Source organism: Prionailurus bengalensis, chromosome A3 (assembly GCF_016509475.1).
Source record: "Prionailurus bengalensis isolate Pbe53 chromosome A3, Fcat_Pben_1.1_paternal_pri, whole genome shotgun sequence".
Lineage (NCBI taxonomy): Eukaryota > Metazoa > Chordata > Mammalia > Carnivora > Felidae > Prionailurus > Prionailurus bengalensis.
The window spans coordinates 97,957,413-97,980,728 of record NC_057354.1 but is presented as its reverse complement, the minus strand read 5'-3'; positions in this window follow the sequence as shown (position 1 = coordinate 97,980,728).

Below are 23,316 nucleotides of genomic sequence, written 5' to 3'. Positions count from 1 at the left end.
AACATCTATTGTTTCTTGTGTTAATTTTAGCCATTCTGACATGTTTGAGGTGATATCTCATCATCGTTTTGATTTGTATTTCCCTGATGATGAGTGGCTATTGAGTATTTTTTCACATGTCTATTAACCATCTGGTCTTTGGAAAAGTGTCTATTCATGTCTTATTCCCATTTCTTTCTTTTTAAAGTTTATTTAGAGAGAGAGAGACAGAGACAGAGACAGAGAGACAGAGAAAGAGGGAGAGGGAGATGGAGATGGAGAGGGAGAGGGAGAATCTAAAGCAAGCTCTGTGCTGTCAGTGCAGAACCTGATGCAAGGCTCGATCTCATGAAAGGAGAGACCATGACCTGAGCTGAAATCAAGAGTCAGAAATTGGTGCCTCAATATCTTCTGCTCATTTCTTAACTGGTTGTTTGATTCTTGGTTGTTGATTTTGATAAATTCTAGAACAGACAATACTAGAATTTGTATGGAACCACAAAAGATCCCGAATAGTCCAAGCAATCTTGGGGAAAAAACCCCAAACAAACAAACAAACAAACAAAAACAAACAAACTAAAAGACCTGGAGCATCACAATTCTGGATTTCAAGCTATATTACAAAGCTGTAGTCATCAACACAGTATGGTACTGGCACAAAAACAGATGAATAGATTAATGGAATAGAATAGAAAACCCAGAAATGGACCCACAACTATATGGTCAAAGCAGGAAAGAATATCGAATGGAAAAAAGATAGTCTCTTCAACAAATGGTGCTCGGAAAAGTGGATGGTAACATGCAGAAGGATGAAAACAGTCCACTTTCTTATACAATACAAAAAAGTAAATTCAAAATGAATGGAAGACCTAAATGTAAGACAGGAAGTCATCAAAATCCTAGAGGAGAACGCAGGCAGCAACCTCTTTGACCTCAGCCAGACCAACTTCTTACTAGACATGTTGCTGGAGGCAAGGGAAACAAAAGCAAACATGAACTACTGGGACTTCATCAATATAAAATGCTTCTGCACATTGAAAGAAATAATCAACAAAACTAAAAGGCAACCTATGGAATGGGAGAAGATATTTGTAAATGACATATCTGATATGGTTAGTATCCAAAATCTATGAAATAGTTTATTTTGAATAGATTCCATGCAATTTTAGTATTATCTTTCACCCATAAGATCATATAACTGACTCATAAATATAATCTTGTGTTATTTCTATTATATGTATTTCTATTATTTGTCACTTGGTTTTTAAAATTAATAAGGTAGGCAATATAAGAAAAATAAGAATTTAATATCCAGATTAGATACGACTACAAAGCCCACAGATTTAATATTTGACATATTTTATTTACTACTTTCTCATAATTCTCATCAAAACTTTTAATATTTTGTAGCCACCAACTATGATAGTTGAGGGAGAGTATGTATGCATATATATATATATATATATATATATATGATCACTTAATAATATTAAGCTGTTATCTCATAACAGAATATATATCTGTATTTTCCTGGGTTTTATTATAAGTACAGGTAGAAATTACCTAAAAGTATAATGTGGTAACTATATATCCTAAGAGAATTACAAGGATGTTAATTAAAAGAAAACAAATCCATAATTATTTTACCATAACTGCAGAATTTTCTTAGTGTTCAATGTTCCTTATTCCATGTCAATGAATTTTTTTTTTTTTTTTTTTTTTTTTTTTTTTTACTGAATACTTGCTAGGCATTAGATGTTACTCTAGGAATGTAAGGAATATAAAAGACCCTGTTTCTACATTCAAGAAATCTAGTCGAGGAAGACCAGTATATACTTCAGCAACTATAAAACAATAAATAAGAGTAAGTGCTGTGGTATTAGGGAGTGCAGAGAGACTGTATTTAACAGGAAAGATTACAAAAGCACTCGGAGAGTAGAAAGATGATGTCACAGGCAACTTAGAAACTTTCTTGAAAGTGGTTTTAGGAACTTTCTTTAAAGTTCAGAGTGGGTGGCAAGCTAGAATCTTTTATTAAAAAATATAAAGTTTAGAGCAATGTATTAAGTGCTCAGTTCATGTAGCTAGTATTTTGTTAATGCAAAAGGAGGTAGTGGAGGAAGGGCATTCCAGGGAAACAGAACAGTCCAAATTAAAGTAGAATTGAATGAAATTTGAAAACAAAGCATAAATAAAAATGGTATAGAAATAAACTGAAATAATAATGGCTTAGAAAAAAAACTTTGGAATTCAATGAATTATTTTTTCTCTATATATTTGAGCTCCAAATGTGTTTTTGTGTATGTGTGTGTGCACATGTGTATGTGTTTTGACGTGTCTTTAGTAATACAAAGACAGAACTATTTTCTTTGCTATCACCACCCAGAACTACGAATTTATAAGTTTATATATAGTCTTTGAGAAATTTATATCCATTCCTTCAAATAGAGTGAAAAAAATGGTTTTATGATTATTGGTAAAATTTAATTCATATTTAAATCACTTTATGAGGTATGATTGACATACAAAAAGTTATATATATTTAATGTATACAACTTAATGAGTTTGAAGATAAATATACTTCAGTGAAACCATCATCATAGTCTATGCCATAAACATATCCATCACCTCTGGTAGCTTTCCTCCAGACCTATTATTTGTGTGTATGTGTATGTGTGTGATAAAAACATTAAACATTTAACATAAGATCTACCCTCTTAGCAAACTTTGAAGTATAAAATATAGTATTTAAATACTAGGATTCAAATTTACATATATAACTTTCTTACAAAAATAGAGCTTGTGTTAGAAGATAGGAACGTTTACTGATTTTTCTACCAAGGAAGGAGAAATACCTTTATAACCTAAATTTTATATGTAAACTTTATGGAAAAACAAACACAAAAACATATCCCAACCGTCCTGTTGATAGTTCAGAACATAGGACACCACTCAGTCCCTATAATTTCTTGTGACTGAAATCTTTATTTTAGTCAGAAGGGGCTGTTCATTTGTTTTCTTGTATCAATTGTTAATTAGAAAAATCAAAGGTTTGGGGCAACTGGGTGGCGCAGTCGGTTAAGCGTCCGACTTCAGCCAGGTCACGATCTCGCGGTCCGTCAGTTCGAGCCCCGCGTCAGGCTCTGGGCTGATGGCTCGGAGCCTGGAGCCTGTTTCCGATTCTGTGTCTCCCTCTCTCTCTGCCCCTCTCCCATTCATGCTCTGTCTCTCTCTGTCCCAAAAATAAATAAACGTTGAAAAAAAAATTAAAAAAAAAAGAAAAATCAAAGGTTTAAACCTTTAATCTTTTGCTTGTTTTCTCCTTTTATCCCTTTTTATTTTAAATTTCAAATCTTTTTCCCGTTTTGAAATTGTGTTTTTTTCTCCAATCTACTTTTTTCCTCAATGTCCTTTGAACTTTCTATAGTTTTCTCTTTTTCTTGCATTTCTAGTAATTCATTCTTCATTTGGTGTTTCTTTTTATTATTCCTTCTGAATTTCATTAGGTCTCACTGCACAGCCTTCTATTATCTCATTTTCCCCTCCTGTGTCTGATGTCCTCTTTTTCTATTTTTAATGCTGCCTTTTGAAAATTTTGCTCACTTTCCTAAATTTTAAATGTGTTTTGAAATATTAAGCGATAGGGTTTTGTTTTCACTATGGAGATACACACACACACACACACACACACACACACACAGTCCTGGTGTGGTTGATTGTCAGAAAATAAAATTTCACCTGTTTCCCTAATTTAACCTAATTCAAACCCATATGTGTTTAAAATGAGTTCTACTCTCATCAGTGTTTTATTACTTATGAGGCTCTCTGCTCCACGAAAGAAATATGTGCTAATCGTTTCTGAGGAGTTTACACATTCAGACTTACTTTGTCCTTTTTTAAATGGTCCAGTCAACTAGAGTAAAACATATTACCCATAGAGTTAAATAATTTTCTGATGGAATAAACATAAATTTGAGGCAAACTTTTGCTCATATCAACTATTCTTCTCAGGAAAAGTCGCACATAAACTGTCTAGCATTTAAAAAGAAACCCAATTAACTGTTATTGAAGAATTTGCTTGAAAGTATTAGCCAATTGACATTATCTTGATAAAGACCAAAATATCATGAGTAGTGGTTAAAATGCAGGCTCTAAAGTCAGACTCTTTGTGTTAAAAATCTGCTTCCAACTCTGACTAGCTATATGGTCATTAAATCCCACTGAGGTAAAGTCTGAGTAGGTATAAACCAAGAATAATAGCAATGTCAAGCAAACGGAGTTGTGAGAATTGAATTAATTAATACATTCAAAGAGCTTAAAATATGCCTTGGATAGCAAGCGGGTAAACATTTTAGAAAAACACAGTTCTTTAAAAACTAAGATCTGATACATTGTTCTTGGAAAATGTGCATATAATCTAGCATTGAAAATTGTGTCTGAGTACACTAAGGTCAACTTTTTTTTTCTTTTTTTTACTCTTCCCAGGAGCAATTAGAGTTTGACATGCTGTGACATATTATAGTCATAGCTGGTAGTCTGACATACCTGGGAATGTACATGAAATGTAGAGTATTGCCATCTCCTTTTGCTAGTATATTCTTAAATATTTATGGTAGCAAACAACCCCAGAAATATACATGGCTGCTTCCAGCTGGACTGAAGTCAGAAAGATGCTACGACTTTAAATATCAACTAAATCTTTTCCCCTCAGGGTGTAGCCTTGAGCTAGACAACTGGGGGAAGGGTGCAGATAATTTATTAAAAAGTATATAATTCATAGTAGCAACTGGAAATAACAACTGAATGTTAGAAGATTAGTAGAAATAAAAGATACAGTTATTTTCCCCAAAGAGCCTACAGTATGTTTGAGTAGGCTGCATCCTTTGTATTTTATAACCATGTACTTTACAATGTGTATCCTAAGGGAAAGTAGTTTAATAGAAAATAAATTAGGATTTACAGGAGGGGGAAATGAATTCTAGGTTGGGTAACTGAACCTCTTAGAGTCAATAAGGTTTTGTTTGTGATGTTGGGCAGTTAAGGAATTTAGGCAGATGGAGTGGAGAAAGAAATAACAAGTCAAGTTGTTAGACAAGAGATCCATGTGCAAGACAAGTATCAGACTTTGTCACCAAAAGGATGAGTAGATCATTAATTTTGTCTTCCACTGTTGATTGATTAGTCATGGGCAATGTCTTTCTGTTCCGGATGTGCAGTGAGGATGGAGACAGGCGAATCATGGTTATGCTTAAAATGGTAAAGTGGCCTTAACTCCACGGGTGTGAAGAACTGTATCATTCCTATATAGGAATTCTGGAGTAGGACCAAGAAAACAAAAGCATCTGTGATCTAGGTTCAAAAATAGTGAGCTTAAAAAATAGAGGATATGTCAGTACAGCTTAAAATGAAGAAAGGACTTTGTACTTTAGAAAGTTAGGCTTGGCAAAACATTCAACATGCATATCTCTCAGACCACAGTGATAATTGATGAGACACTAAAAATTTAAGTGTTTTTTTTAAAACTGAAGTGTTTTAAGGTATGTTTGATGTGCTTTTTACAAACCAACTGCATACTTCACGAACAATTGTTTCTTAATACACTTTTTAATTTTCATTTGGCATTAAACTAAATTTTCGTTCTCAATGACTAGTGTAATGTGAGATTGTATAAAATTTAGGCCAAAGTTAATAGTTGTTTCACTGAGTTACAACTACTGATTTTAATTAAATATCCCAATTCTGTGGTGACAAAAAAGAAAAACAAATAAAATTTTATTGCTTTGTTTTTGCTGAAAATGAATGTGTTGTATTTAACCCAAAATTTGAAAAAAAATATTACAAGAGCGATTTTAGCACCTTTAATGATGTTCTTAGTAAAAATAAACAAGCTACACTGAACAATGCTCTGTTCATTTTCTAGAAATAACTTTTGAATCTCTGAATGCTTGTTTGTTTACAATAAAATAGCAAGAGGATGTAGAGGTTATACACTACACATTTATGATAGACATTTCAACAAATGATGTAAGATATTTTGTAGACATGAAAGGAAGAGAAATACTTTATCATATTAAAGAAAAATACCATCTGTACATCTTTTTTCTAAGAAAACAATTAAACATAAATTAAATCAAGTACTGACATGGTATAATGGAGAAGTATGAAGTCTAGATGCAAGTAAAGATGGATTTCAACTCTGCCTCCACCACTTTTCTACTGGATGACCACTATTCTTCAGACACATAAGAGAGAGAGGAAGAACATATACTCAGATTAATTACCACTTTATTAAAGAAGGGGTTTTGTACAGAGTCCCTAGCAGACTGCCTATAATAGAAGAAACCCCTTACATTACTAGCTATGTGATCTTAGACAAGTTATTCAATGTGTTTGCATGTTTATGAAATAAATATAATTATAATGCCTATCTCAAAATGGTGTTAGGACTAATTTAGATATCGACAGCTATCATTTTTAATAAATCTGAATTACCTGCCATTTATCTACTGTGCCCAATGCTATCCTCTGGGACTTCTTCTGACACTCCCAAATTGAGTTAGATCCTTCTGGTTCAGTAAGCATCCTCTTTTGCCTCTATGACATTCTTGTACCATACATGGATTTATCAATCTCCCTCATTTGCTCATGAGTTTCTAGGGAAGAAACTGTCCCATTCCTCTTCTTATCCTATTTTCACGTCCATCCCATGCAGAGAAGAATTATTTATACTAGAAATTGATTGGGTGCACGGATACAATGTGTCACACTTCAAAATAGTGCTGATTCTTTAAAAAGATGCTTCATATCTTCCTTCTTACATATATAAAAAATCACTTTGTCTTTAAGCTAAAGATTCCCTTTCTCTCTGCTACAATAAAATACCAGATAATTTGCTGCTTTCCTAGTTAACTAGGAGGCAAGGCTGCCATTTCAAATGTATCTGGAAACAATCAACCATCCAGAGGATTGCTAGCTTGGCTGGTAGTGAATTAAGGCTTCACTATGAGCGGGATTTAGAGTTTATCAGAAAGGCTTGAATGTTCCCTAGAATTGCTTTCCATTTTTTATGCAGTGTTTTTCCATATAGTGCAGTCCAAATGACTCCTATTAATTACAAGCCTGGGGTTGTTTTATTGGAGGTTTGTAGAACCCACATTCACGGCTTTCTTTCCTTTTTAAAATTTCAAATGATGTTAAGGCTTCTGCCTTCAGCTTCTTTTGCTTTAAATGATAAACTCTGGCATAGGGCAGGCATTGTTTAATCAGCACATTTATGATGTGTCTTTAGCTACTGAGAAATTATTGCTTCAGTCTAACTGGTTAAATGCTCAAATGTATAGAAAAATGAGTCAAATATAACATGCAAAAGAGAGGTGTAATTGATCAATATCTAATTTTTAGATGAAGGTGAAAGTTGGGAGAAGTAACTTCTCTGTGTTAGTGAGACACAAAAGACCAAATGCCAAATCTTTTATTCAACATTGGTATTTGCTATCATTGGTGTGACAACGATAAATAAGGTCAGATTGCTATCTTTGGAAACCTATGATTTAGAGAAGGAGATAGAAAGATTTCCTCAGTCATAAGAACAGAGAAATGAGCCACTACTCATCCATAGGGATTAAAAAATCTGGAAAGGTGTCATAGAAAAGGTGGCATTTCAGCTATTCCTAGAAGAATAAGTAGTAGTTACTAGGTGGTTGAGAAAAGGAATTCATTCTTGTTAGAAAGTAAAATGTTTGTCAACTGAAAGTAGATTAATATTTACAGTGAAATCTTGGGATTAGTCTTCAGTTACGTTAAAAACTAATGAATCACATTCTTACCATATTTTGTGCTCTACTAAGTACAATGCTTTGGAAATGTTCTTGAAATTTCCCTGCCTGAAGCTGAAGCTCATACACATTAAAGATTTCTCAGACTATTTTTCTCGACAGTAAAGCTACCAATTGACCCTTCTTTGCCTAGATACCTGAACACTGGGATTTCCTCATTTTTCCTAGGGAACAGACATTCAGGAAACATCTTTTGTGTAACCTGATTACTATCTGGACCTTTCTTCTCATTTTATTCCTTTTACTTCTGTATTTTGGATCTGCCCCATGTTTGCACACATATTTATCTTATTTTTGAAAAAAAAAATATGTATTCCATGTTTCCCAAATTCCAGCTTCCCTTCTTCTACACTTAAAAATAAACTCCTGTTCTCATACTACTAGGCACAGAAGCAAGATAGGGTTTAGGTCTCTTCCTCATTCTCAGTTCTAATTTAGAATGCTTCATTTCTTTTAATTATTTTTACTAAGTTCAAGGTATATTGTATATACATAAGCTAACTTCATTCTTCATTACCACTTTACTTATCACACTTCCTCCATATATAATGAGGACTTTTTCATCTGGCCCAATGTTTCTCTTTTATTCTTCATTTTGCCATAATCCTAGGAGCTGCACTGACTTTACAGGTAACTCATCAAATAACCTACCCATTTATTTCCTAGAATGATCTACCCATCTATTTCCTCACTTCTTAAAATGGTGATGGAGAGGCTCAAGAAGTGTTAGTTATATCAGAGCAGGTAGAGTTACATGTCATGCTATATATTCCTATCGATATATTCCTGCTGATAGTAGCTTTATGAGGGAGGACTTTGGAGAATATGAAGCTCATGGGATCTATATTGACTCCTTTTGAACAAGAGAGTATGGATTCCAGAGAACAGGTATTGTGATCTGGGCAAGCAGAATTCTTGTCTCTGTTTGCTGTCTTCATATGGAAGTGAAAAGAGTACAACAGGGTTGATTTTAACTGAAATATGCAAAATTCTTGATTTTCATTTTAATTTCTGCCCATGGAGATTAATGAAAATGAATGTAATTAATAGACCTCAGGAAATAACTTCAGACCATAAGGATAATTGTCATATATTAGAAATGACAGAGCAAAGGTCTAGAAGAAACTAGACCTTGTATAATTTATAAAGCTATTATGCTAGCCAGTCCTAGACTACCTGAACTGAAAACTCTAGAATTCTTTATGTGATAAATAAGCATATTATTTTAAAGCCACTGCTATTTTGATGCTTTCTGTTTTGTAATCTTAAATATTACAGGTAATCTTAAATATTACAATTAAATTTAATCTGTCGTTATTGCCTATTTGTTTGCTTAATTCTTACTATTCATTCTCAATATTTTGATGGGATCCATTCTTTTGCCAATCTTTTAATATTTGGTTGTTTCAGAATCTCTTCTTAGCCTTATGCACTCTTCAATCTCTACAATTTTGTAGATTACACCTGTTTTTATTGTGTAAACAACTTGAGACCAGGTTGTTGACTGGCTGAATTTCTTGGGTGAAACTTAAGCTGGAGTCTTGAGGTAGGGCAGGGTTTCTATTTCAGAGGGATACCTTAGTACTACCTTGGGAAAGACATTGTATCTTTTTGAATTTGTAAGTAGTTTAGTATGGGCAGAGTGCAGGAAGTTAGTTGTGGGAGACAAAGGCAAAGGCAGAAGAGGGGCTAGATTTCAAGTGGTTTCCTGTGCTCCATGAAGGAGTTTAAGCTCTGCAATTGGGAGTCGATATTAGGAGGTGTAAAGAGAGTACTGGGTAGGAGTTGGGCGATAATAGTGATAAAGAATTAAAGATGTGGAAAATAGGTAAAGAGAACCAGTGAACCAAGTATCAAGTATGTTTGGAGTGGAGGTACTAAGAAATTCAAAGTAAAGATTATAGAAAGACTCTTCTGAATATGGTCAGGAGGTGAAAGTAGCAAATGCGAATTAATTATGCTGGGATAGTGTTAGTTCTGTGGTGCTCCAAAAAAGTTATTGTTATTGTTTTGGTATAACTGTGAGTAAAGTACATTCTTCCTGTCTTACTTGTATACCCTAGATTTTCTGGGATAGCCATGAAATAAAACATTCCCATTTTTCATAAATTCTTCACACATGTATCAAAATGAATTAGGGCAATCTTTTTATGTTTTTAAGAGAGGACAGGAAAATATTGCATGTTTCAGTAAGCGATAAGATTTTTACCTGAGAAATTATACTTAGGGTTGAAGGTTGGGGAGGTGAAATGATGATTTAAAAAAAAAAGAAGAAGGGAAGATAAAAGAAGGTTGTAACAGTAAATGAGAAACTTAGGGGAATGACTGGTCGGTGCTGATGACATGGTTAGTTGAAGTTTTGCCTACGAGCTATACCCAGGCCTCTGAGTAAAGTGGGTGTTATGTCATTGTCCTTGTGCCAGATGTTTATCTCATGTACTCTTTGTGAAGATAAGATGGAAACTGTTAGATGTAAGTCATAATGTGAATGAAAGGTAAAATAGGGTGAGCGTTGGAAGGTAGCTGAAGAATTTTAATAAGTAATTTTAAAGGTTTTACAGGTTTTAATCTTACTCTCATAGACCAAGTAATTGCATTTAGCCTAGATTTTTCTAATTTGACCTAGATGTGTTATATGCAACTTCTAGTGAGGCATCATTACTTCACTATTCTACAATAATTAATTAGAAATATTCTCAGAATTGAACTCGGCATCAGCCTCTAATTCATCTTCTAAATAAGTTACTCCCTGGATATTCTTTATCTCAGTGAATGGTAACACCATGCACACAGTAGCCCAAACACAAACTGAATAGTTATTCCCAATACATCTTTCTCACAATGTTTCAGTGTCCATTTAATCACAAGTCCTGTGCATTTTACTATTTTGTCTACTCTCCTGGCCCATCATAGTTCTCTCTTTGTTACTTTAATAACTACATTTTAACATAAAGTAGAACAATACACGTTTTTGCTTACCTACTCTCCACATTCTCAATTAACGAAATATAGCATCTATAAATCTACAGACCTGTGAAATGGAAATATCATCTTGTATACCAAACGGAGCCACCAAAACATCAAAACACAATTAGAAAAGTCTCAAGGTAGTGATCAGTGGCTTAATTCCCAGAAAATAATTTTGTTCAACCCAATAACTGTTTTAGGGTTAAGTTTAGGAAGTTGAGAGATTGCTAGATAACTATAAGGAATGGAACTAATAGGTCTATAAATTTGAGCAAGTCATAATGAGTATGTGTAAATGTATGTCATACAAAAATGGTTGGTATAAGAGTAAAGACTTGAGAAGATGTGTAATGAAGAGTAGAACAAGGCATCATGTAGTGCTAAGAAACAAGAATTCTTGACATATATCCTCTGACATATTTCGGTTTCCATATAATCTGACTTTTTAATGTTTATTTACTTTTGAGACAGAGAATGAATGAGGGAGAGTCAGAGTGAGGGAGACACAGAATCCGAAACAGGCTCTAGGCTCTGAGCTGTCAGCATAGAGCCAGACGCGGGGCTCGAACTCACGGGCTGCGAGATCATGACCTGAGCCAAAGTCAGACACTCAACCGACTGAGCCACCCAGGCGCCCCCCATATAATCTGACTTTTATATCTCCATAAGATTTCCTTGCACCTGCACTTAAATCTTATAATAAAGTTCTCTTCACTGGATGAGCTTGATGTATTTCTATTCTTTGAGAGCAGAAGAGTCCTTATCAAAATGGCCAAAGTATTGTGAGTGACACAAGGAGCAAGCAATCCAATGGGAAGGTCATCTTCAGTAAAGAGGTATTGCTCTTTCTCATTCGGAAATGTTGGTCTCGTTCATAAGTGTTATCTTCCTTAAGCATCTTAGCATCTAGTGACATGTAACATCCACATAGGATCATTAAATCTGCTTATAGAAGGGTCTGAGTATTCTCAACATCTTGGAAAATATTCACTCTTAAATTCATTTCCTTTGTTCTCCACTCCTCCTCACTCCTACCAGCATGTCCAGTATAAATGGAATAAAACAATGAAGTGCAATTTACGTATCAAGTAAGGCAATGATAACTACAACATAACTCAAGATAAAGAAAATCTAAAATATGATTGATGGCCCTCTATATATATCAGGAAGAAAACGTGATTGTTAAAATCTTTAAAAATAAAAGAAAAAAACTGGGTAATAATCAGAGGATGACAGCTAGTGTTTAAGAGGGTTTTGTTGTTATTGTCCAAAGCCTAGTGTATTGCATTATCATTTTATTTAGATCTCTCGATTAAACCATCAACATTATGGACTTCATTCTATAGGTTTAAGGAATGAGGAAAAAATTTCAGATAGGCAAAGTGCATAATTGGGTCACTATTGTATAATATAAACCTGAAGTCGTATAGATGGTACTTGGGAGAGATATGGGGTCAGTTAGAAGCCCTTTACAGTGCTATATGATCTCCTACAAAGGACTGATTATAGAAGGATCACATAGAAAATAACTGTCCACTCATTTTTCCTGAAATCATCAGAAAATTGATTGTTTTGATGAATCAATTGTGTATTTAATGGAAAGTTCCATATGTCTCAAACATAGGCAGAAACTTGACACTCTTTTAATGATACCTGAGGAACTTCAGAATCTAGTGCAGGCATACCCTTACTACTCAGAACAAGAATTATCATTGCAATGCATTTTACAGGGAGGAAGTACTAATCAATAAGTTCTTATTTAGTTAAGTCCTGAGTAACCTGCTTTCACTATTCAGCAGATAGCAAGATTGGAAAGCCTGGATCTTATGAAAAGAACACACAAATGTAGGTATAACAGGATTTTATATTTTAAAGTAAATACAGTCCTCCTTTTCCCCCCACTTCAACTGAAATAGCATGTTTTCATATGTCTACTTTGTTAGATATCTGGGACCAATTGTGGGAGGCAAGAAGGGCTTAGAAAACAAGCATATCTCTTCCCCTCCAGTTGCTTATAAACTAGTTGGTGTGATAAAGCATCTATAATACAATTCTGGAACATTTTGTACAAATGATGAAAGTTCTTGTTGTTTTTTATAGAGCATTGCCTCTGCTTTGCAAAGATAGGATACAGTAAATAACTTTTTTCTTTATAATAATAGGTCCTTTTGCATGTCTGAATCTAATACCAACTCCTTAGTTTTGCCCTTTGTAGCTGAAATTCTATATAAAGCAAAATGCAAAAAAAAATATGTATATAAACCATCTTTAAAAAGCACACAAATTCTTTTTCCAAGCAAAGAAGCTTCAGCATGGGGCATCTTCTGGGCGTATTTTACTGGATTTTATTCTCAGACCCTATTCAGCATTCTTATCAATATTGCACTAGGGCATTTATAATAATCATAACGATCAACTTTTGGAGTAATTTTAAATTGAGGAATAGCTAGTGGAAAGTACATACAAAATCTGTTTAGATATTTATAGCCAGATACAAATGTGAGTTTTAGATTTTTAATACTAAGTTAACAAACATTAATACTAAAACAAAGTGAAGTAAATTGTTTAGATATGAAGAAACTCTATTATTCTTCCTTATTTTCCTCTTGATACTTAATTAACTTTGGAGAGCTTTAAATACCCAGATATCTGTCTGTATATATATTTACCCCTGTTTATAGTTTCTGTGTGCTTGAGGGAGATCAGTCAACTTGTGCATATGAAGGCAAAATGTGGGTCTTCAAAAGTGAGATGTCAGCCTTGGCAGAAGAAATTTTAAATGCACAATGTATTGGAGTGCTCTGTGTTGTGGGCATCAAATATACATGTGGACCAGAAAAGGGAGACATCAGGGACTTCCCTTCCTACTGTAACCGGGAGAAAAAAGGTTTCTGAAATTTATATACAATTGGGTCAATATGTATACTTTTGGGAAAGGCTTAGAATGAAACTTTGTTTTTTCTTATGGTGTCACCTAACTTCAAAATTAATGTACAATGTCACAAGTTCCATGAACTGACATTGTTTTGTAGCTTTTCCACGTTTTCCAAGATTTCCAAGGATATAACATCTGATGGGGAAAAGAGCCTGGATTCTAAAATGTCCCGGTGGGATGCAATCAGATTTGACAAGAATCAGTCCAATGCAGAAGACACATTAAAACTATTCCATGTTTCTGTATACTTATTGAAAATAGCCATTGTGCATGACAAAACCTTGAAGGATATGTGGAAATTGGGGAAATTTCTGGAATTAGGCAGATAAGAATTGTGAACACTAATGTGAGTCCAAAATGAAAGTGTGCATTCTATAGGAAATTATGAGAGGGAAATGCATATTCAGTTTCTCCGGAAGAAAATACACCTCATCAGGGAAAAACAAACAAACAAACCTGTTGTGACATACATTAGTGTTGTCTGTGCAGTTTTGTCACTCCAAAAAGGATATCAAACACTTTTGGGTCTGTATAATACGAAAATTTTCAGTAGTTATCCCATACATTAAAGAAATGTAGCAGGAAGCTATAACATCAACCAACAATAGCTATAATCATCACTAGCTGGGGAAATCTTATTAAATGCAATCCCAAGTCTTCCTCTCTATCTGTGCTCATACCCCTCTCCATGCATTCCTTTTTGTATGCTCTTTTGTTTGTTTCCCCAGTGCCTTGCCTTGAGAATTTCCATAGATATCAGATGTGCTGTAGGACTGAGCAGAAAGGGGATATGAAAGTTAACAGCATTTGGAGTGAATTTCCTCTCATGGTTCATAGGGAGGGTGGGCCATGATTGTAAATGGAGACATAATGTTGCTAATCTGACTCCAAAGAGATGAAGTCCATTTGCTGGTCCCTGGGAAGAGTCTACAAGAGTGGATGAGTATCTCTCAATGGCTTTAAGTGATGGATCTCAAAATATGCGCTAAAGATATAGAATATTCTCTGGTATTCATGTTTGAGGAAATTAGAGTGGTCTTGAGATTATAGCTAAATTGAAATCACCCTGTCTGACCTCTGAATTATATAATTGCATAAAATCATCATATAAAGGGACTTACTTTCAGTGGGGGAAAAAAAAAACAACGCTGCACAATTACATCTCAGCTTTGGATAGATTAGTGCTGGCAACAACTTACAAGATGTGCCTGAAAGTACTAACCACTTCACAGTGCCTAAGGAAGGCCTGAACAGGACAACACATATTGGTCTTTAAGAACTAAATACTAATTCTTTTACTATATTAAAGTAATGTGTGAAACAGTTGAAAATAGTTGGCCAGGGAAATTTGATTCATCAGATAACATTCCAGTCCTTTTTGGTTAGAACAACTGCCTAAGGAGAGTAAGATGGACATGAGAGAGAAAGATGTATGGAAGCTCTTCTTAGAGCATATACAACTTGGCATTTGTTTGAGGGGCATTGAAGTAGGAAGGAGGATGAGCCCTCATCCCAATATGAGCATGCACTGAAGACTGATGACGCCCTGTGAAAGTCTGTGACACAAACCCTCAGCTCAGACAATGACCCGTTTTAAAGGGCTTACTCCAAAACTACACCGTCCTACAAGATGACAGAATATATAAAAAGTATCTCCCAAATCACTGAAAGAATGAAGGATGACCTAAAACAGCAGCCACAGGGAACGTGTTCCACCTTCACAGCCTTGATATTTGAGGCTCTCAGTGCTGCTCTGCTAGCTTTTATGTGACTAGTTCCTTTACATAACTCAAATCTCCAGTTCCATGTCACTCTCCCTTGGAAGCCTTTATTACCTCCTCCCCATGCCCTGAAACCTGGCGACAAAGACTCTTAGCAGTTTTAAGTTTCTTCTTAATACTTATTTTTATCTGAAGAGATATTATATATGTTTAGTCCTTAATTCGCCCTCTGGAAAATAGGAGCTATGGAACAAGGGATATTGCCTACTTAGTTTATTGCTATATAACCCACTGCTTTAAAAAACAAAAACAAAAACAAAAACATTCCCGAAGTAAGAAGTATCTGTTGAGTAAAGGAATTAATTTCCCTAGAGAGGGAAAGGAAGATGGAAATTGAGTACCAATGTCCATAACAAAACAAAACAAAATAAAACAAACAAACAAAAAAAACAAAAAACACCTGAACAAAAGTAACACCAACCAACCTATGTTTCCATAGAGGTGATTGAAAATGAGAGCCATGTCACTAAGGAGTCAATGGTTTCTTACTGTAAGCAAATCCTTCTCTGTAAACACCAGAAAAAAGCCAAAGCCTTTGAAGCAAGTTCACCACTTGAATTTACCCTCATTACAATTAAAATCAGTCCTCTATAAAATGTAAATACAAAAGAAGACACCTAGGGCACCCATTTCCCACTGGAATCAGATTGTATACATCACATCAATGAAGATGAACTTTTACGTGAAAAGGTGGTCAATTTTTCTGAAAATGTCTAAAACCAGAATTTCACAAATCATCTACATTATTCTGCCATTTCAATGCCCTAAGTCAGAACTGATATAAAGGAGAAACTTGACCTCAAGCATAGCAAATACATAACAATTGGATCCATGATATAACACAGACCAATAACAGCCCCAAGTATAATAGATTAAGTAAAAGTCAACTATAATACGGGAAAGAAAATCAATAAATAAATCAATCAATAAAAGTAAAAATAATAAAAATAAAAATAAATAAAATAAATAAATAAAAAACAAAAACAAACAAATAAATAAATAAATAAAAATAAAAAAATCAATCAATAAAGAAAATCAAATTATCTTATTTTATCCAAACTGCTAAAAAGATATTCAAATGACATATTGATGAAGTATGATGGTGACATAATTTGAAAATGTGTTACATGGAGAATATTGGAAACACATAAGTCTGTGTCTTGTGGGAAGAAAACTCTGACAATTGGTGCATTCTAGGGTGCGAGAGAAATATTTCATATCAACTAGATAACAGAATTAGAAACAACATAGGCAGCTACATTGAAGATTCTAAAAAGAAGATCCTAAAAGAGTTATTACAGAACATATTATTTGTAATTGTTGTCTTTCTTAGCCCCCACATTTTTTCCTTCATCTTTGCAAGTGTTCAAGCAAAGACTAGAAATGTTTCTGTTGTGCAAAGGATTAACATAAGTTTATGGCAAATTACATATGGTTTTTATCTCTGCATTTCTCCTTCCCTAAGTGGGGTCAATTAACAATTACATAAAGATTCAGACATCCACACTCTCATAATAACTTTGGGTACCAATAGTAGCTCTGTAAAACTCTGGCACTGGACTTTTCCATATTCCTTGTATTAAAATTTTATGTATAGGATAAGACAGGGTTTCTTGTTTATGGGAGTGTTATTATATTCACAGACTATTCTCAAGTGTAGGTCACTCCACCCCACCCTCAAGCCACCATAGAATCATAAGTTTAAATTAAAAAAAAATTAAATTGAAGTTTAAATTCGACTTAAACCCAAGAAGGAAAATAGGCTGACCAGTGATCTACTTCAAAAAAGATGAGCCAAACCAAACACATTCCCTCTACACAATTTTGTTCCTGTAGAGGCACAGCAGCTTTTAATGGAATTTAATTCATTAATTCAACAAATACTTGAGTGCAGTCAGTGTCCTGGATAGGTTGTTAAACAACAGGACTATACTGGTGAATACAATTTAGTCTTCTCTTTCAAAGAGTTTTTAATCTTATGTATTCAGAAGGCTAGAGAAATGTTTTGAAATGTTTAGAAAGGATAGGGAAATGTAGGAGTGAAACAACTGAAATTGTAGTGAACACAACTTCTCTGATTTCATCCTGTGCTATACTGTTTATCCTGTTATAGTCTATTGTGCAGTTAAGTTATAAGAAAGGGATTTTGTCTTCTATTTGTTTCTCATTATACTTAGTGATCTCAGCATTGTTAGGAAGACAACAGATGATCAAGGAAAGCATCAAAAAAGACTTCTCTCTTTTCCCTTACACCTCTCCTTACTGTGGCATGCACCTATCCACCTCAGTGATGCTCAGTGAGAGCATCATAGAAAGAGTAAATGAGTACTGTTAGGATTTTGCAATGCTACGTGAAAGTGAGATGATGGGAAGCAGAGTAATGGAGATTATCATCCTGATTATCACAGAGGTTCTCTCAAGTGCCTTTGCAGAGTAAGTAACAATCCAAATAACAAAACAAAATGCCTGGCACTCTCTGTGGTACCCAAATAGGTCTCAGAGAAACAACTCAGAGACAGGAATTGAAGTTTATTTTAAGTGATACAAGTTTTTTTCTTATTTGCTATTTTACAGAATGAGTGAATGATAGGGTTGAGGAAAGAAGAAGGGGTATGGAAGGAATTCTGGGGGTTAACATTATATTCTGACCACTACAAATTATCTCCAACACCTTCTGAGAGGTCAGGGTATTTTCTCTTTTGTTTCATTTTCCTTATTAGTGTTTTTCATGCCTATGATTTGTGCCTGAAACTAAAGTGTGATAAAGCTATTCTTTTTCTTTCTTTCCTTCTTTCTTTTTAATAAGGCTCCACACTCATTACGGGGCTTAAAGCCTGTTTTCTTCAAATCTAATAATAATATAGGAAAGCTAAAGTGCACATTCAGAGAAAAAAATAGAAACATCAAGGAAAGTTTAAGAAATCTGTATAGATATGTATGTATTTTGTGTAAAGATTACACCTACTATCAATTTTTTTACTGTACTTATTTTTCCATTGTAGTCTACATAAAGAAATCATTCATTTTATATGGTATTCAGTTGTAATATTATTAGTAACATATAACCCAAAGGAAAAGACATTAAGATAGCAGTTAAACTCTGAGTATAATTGGCTTATCAAGTCCACAGAATGTACAATGTGCATGGGACATGGTTTCTTTCTCAAGTGGCTTCAGTTCTTTTACTTAGATGCAGAATTGATTTAATCATAATTCAGTGGGATGAAAATACAGTCACCCCTACATAATTAGAAATGTTATAGTGGGAGGATATAAACTTTATATATAAATTGCAGAAAATGCAATATTCTGTTTTTCAGAAGGTGAAACTACTACAATTTCTATTTTCACATCTTAGAAATAAAAATATTGATGCTAATTTTGCTGTTTTTGAATCTTTCTAAAACTGGATTTACTATACTCGTAGTTAGTATGAAATAGAATTTTCTCTCTCACCACACACACACACAGAGACGTGAATTATAAAAATAACATTTCTTTATAATTCAAAAACTATGATGACAATATCTTAAGAAATATCACTGTTCCATCAATTAGGTTGCAATCCTAGTGATTACAAGTTTAGACATTGTCTGATCTTGGGTTGCCTAGAAAACAGAGCCTGAGGCCAGGATTAGTTGCTAACACATTTTGGTGTAGAAGGTAAAACACCAATTCCAGAAAGATGAAGAAAAAAGGAAACTAAGCAAAGATGTAAATGAAATGTGATGCAATGCAAACATTGCTGGCAAACTGATTCACAAAGAAGCATAATGAGACCGAATAGGTTGCTCAGCAGGTCTGTTTACTTTGCACACTCCATTTATCCAAAAGTATTACAAGGACAAAATTTAACTTGCCATAGTCCATAAGAAAGAGGGAATAGACAAAGTATTTCTGCCTGGCTGTCTCCTATTTCTTGTTAGCAAAAAATCAGCCCACTAGAAGCAACATTCTCATATTTCTGGTGTATAGAATTTAGCCCCTAAGAGACCACTCAGGAAGTCAGACCCGACTTCTGAATGGTAGGCAGACTTTTTTTTTTATATATGTAACTGGAATGGTGATACAGTAATGGATTTAAATCTCTAACCATTATTTTCTAGCCTTTTAATCAGGTAGAATTTAATTTCTTTATACTGCAAGATGATGATGATGATGATGATGATAATGGACACTTCTATCTATATCTTAACATTGACCTTTAAAATATTTTACATACAGAAAGAATATTAATGCATACAAATTAAAAAAATACTTTAGGATGTCAGAGGAACCCCATGATAGAAAGAAGACAGTGACAAAAGAATCTGTTTTATGAATGCATGAAATGACCCTAATGGAAGGATATGGGGGCAAACATTGCTGACAAATAACTTTCAAGATGAGTAGAATCTATCAGATGAAAGAATAAATTTTGAATAAGCAGTGTCTCTTGTTGATAATATTATATCTGACAGGGGAACAGGTTAGTAATACCGATACTGCTATACATGTATATTGGGATTGAACAATTAAGAAAATGATTAGAGGATGGTGGGAGTCAGTTTTCTTACTACTGAAGTAAAAGTTATAGATAAAAGGGGATGAGGTCAGAATGATTCATGTGTTACCATATTTGAGTTGGGGAGATCAGTATGAAGTCATGTTTAGCTTAACATAAATAAAAATGGATGGATGCAGAAGTATTTATATGTATGTGTATGTTCATGGGTTAATATATACACATATCTTTTGCCAACTGATAGGGCCTGGAAGCAAGGATATTCCAGTAGTAATAAACACTACTAGCACCCAGATCTTGGTTTCTAGTAACATTTACGATTAAAAAAAAAGGAAGCAAGGCTGCATAGAGAAATGGATGATTTTAGAACTAGCCCAGGAAATATACAAAATGAAGCTGGAGTATCTTATAGTACCAGAAGTAAGAGAATGCTAAACAATAACAACAAACACATTATGATGGAATATGTCAAAAGCCAACTGAAAGATCTTCCAATGGCCAAAGCTTTATTTATTTTGAGCAACAATATAAATAAAGTAGCACTGGAATATTGGCTAAAGCATAATATGAATATCATTAAGTGCATACTAATAGAAAATGAATACATAACTGAAAAGTAAATTTGGAGAATAGTTAAATGTCACATGCAGAATATCTCCAAATAATTTATGTAGATGCTCCACCTTTAAGGAAGGGGCACATAATGGCTGGGCATTGTGATTTCTTTCCAAAGAGTATAGAATGGAAAAGAGAATTGAAAGTGGTCTCAATTTTCAGTGGAGTAACTTGAAAGACAACCTGTGCCAGGTGATCAAGATCGACATCAACAGAGATAAATTATGTTGACAGTATGTACCCTTGATATGTGATGAAATAGCACTCAAGCTTGGTGGTCTTGGTCACAAAACCCTTAAGCTTGGTTGAATCATGAGAAAAACATATTTCAAATCTTGTTGAAGGGGAATTCTACAAAATATCTGACCAATACTCCTCAAAATTGTCAAGGTTCTCAAAAAAAAAAAAGGGAAAATCTGAGAGAATGTCTCAGTCACAAGGAGCCTAAGATAATATGACAAGAAGATGCAATGGAGTATCCTGGTGGAATCCCACAAAAGCAAAAGAGCATTAGGTAAAAAACTTGGTAAATCTGAAGAAAGTGTGAACTTTCATTAATAATGTATCAGTGTTGGTTCATGAATTGCAACAAGTGTATTATACTACCGAAAGATAATAAGCCGAGATGCTCACTGTGCTGTATATGGGAACTCCCTGTACCAACTTTGTAATTCCAAAACTGTCCTGAAAATAAAGTTGATTAAAATATGATTTCACAAATTATATAGAAACCTGCCTAGAAAAGAGCTTGACCCATAGAAATTACTCAGTATCTATTAACTGCAATATATTCTTTATTCTGTTATTTTATTAATTTTCTCCTTTATTCTCTATTATCCCCAAACTCTACCATTACTTAAACACATACACACACACATACACACACACACACACACCCTTCTGGGCTCCTCACATTGTGAATAGTCAATAAAACAATAGTAGAATCTGAGTGTTGGACAGGACCTGGAATACTAACTTGTCTACTCAGATAAATAATGTTTCTATTTCATGGTTATCTATACAACATTCTGCTAGATATTAGTGTTCATACAGAAGTTACAAACTTATATCATGTTTTACCAAATGATCACAGGTAATTTAACACATTATGCAGCCCAAAAAAGGACTGTCTTCTCAAAAAAAACAAAAAAACAAAAAAACAAAAACAAAAACAAACACCTAGCCCTGAGATTGATTCTGGCCACCATCTTCTTGCCTTTTCCAACTTGTTATCCCTTTCTAAATTATACCTGATTTTCTGATTTTTTTCCTCTTCTTTCATGCCCACCTCAAATCCTGCTCCTTTCACTCTGTAGTCAAGTAAATCAGGATTGGACCTGACATTCTCTTTGAAAGATGATTTGCACTTTTGCCCTGGATTTCTACCTGCTATATTTTAAAATGTGCTTCCTTTATTCTTTCCCACTTTTAGGAACCACCCCAATGGAATCCACCCTAGCTGACCTCAATAACAGTGAAGTGGAATTAGACAGATGATCAATCAGAGGATTGGGAAAGGTCATAACTGGCCATATAATCCAACCTTCCTCCAGTTACTGCTTCTGTCTAAAAGATGTCCTTGGTATTGTCATTTGCTATTGTTTAAATCATCCATCTTGGAGGTCATGAACATATCACATCATTAAAAGGGGTAGGGAAGGATTTAAGAAGGATTTATATTGAGTCTCCTTTCAATGTTTGGTAGAATTCACCAGTGAAGACATGTGGTCCTGGGCTTTTATTTGTTGGGGGGCTTTTGATTACGGATTCAATCTCCTTACTTATTATTCATCTGTTCAGGCTTTTTGTTTCTTCTCAGTTCAGTTTTTATAGATTGCATGTTTCTATGAATTCATTAATTTTCCAAAGAAACGGAAGACATGGGAACATTTCCAAACTCATTTTATGAGGCTAACATCATGATACAAAAGCCAGACAAAGACACTACCAGAAAAGAAATTATAGTCCAAAGTCCCTGATCAACATAGATGTAAAAAACCTCAATAAAATACCAGCAAAGTGAATTCAACAGTCCATTAAAGGATTGTACACCATGACCAAGTGGAATTTATCCTTGGTTTGCAAGAATAGTTCAACATGAGCAAATAAATCAACATGATAAACTATGTTAATGAAATAAAATGAAAAAAAAAGCATAATTATCTCAGTAGCTGCATAAAACATATTGGACAAATTTCAATACTGATTTATATGAAAAGCTCACAGCTAACATCATAATCAATGGCACAAAACTGAATGCTCCCCCACTAAGGTCCAGTACAAGGCAAGGATACTCACTTTCACCAGTTCTATTCAACACAGTACCAAGAGCCCTAATAAGAGCAATTAGACAAAAAGAAAATAAATAGAAGACATTCAACTTATAAAGAATTAAAATTCTCTCTGTTTGCAGAAGACATAATTGGATATGTAGAAAACCTAAAAACTCAATAAAAGTTAGAAATAATAGATCAATAAAGTTACAGGATACAAAATCAATGTATAAAACCAGTCACATTTCCCTACACAGAAAGTAAACTATCCAAAAAGGAAACTAAGAAAACATTCTCGGGGCACCTGGGTGGCTCACTCAGTTAACCACCTGACTTCAGCCCCAATCATGATCTCACTCACGGTTTGTGGGTTCAAAACCTGCATAGGGCGCTGTGCTAACAGCTCTGAGCATGGAGCCTGCTTTGG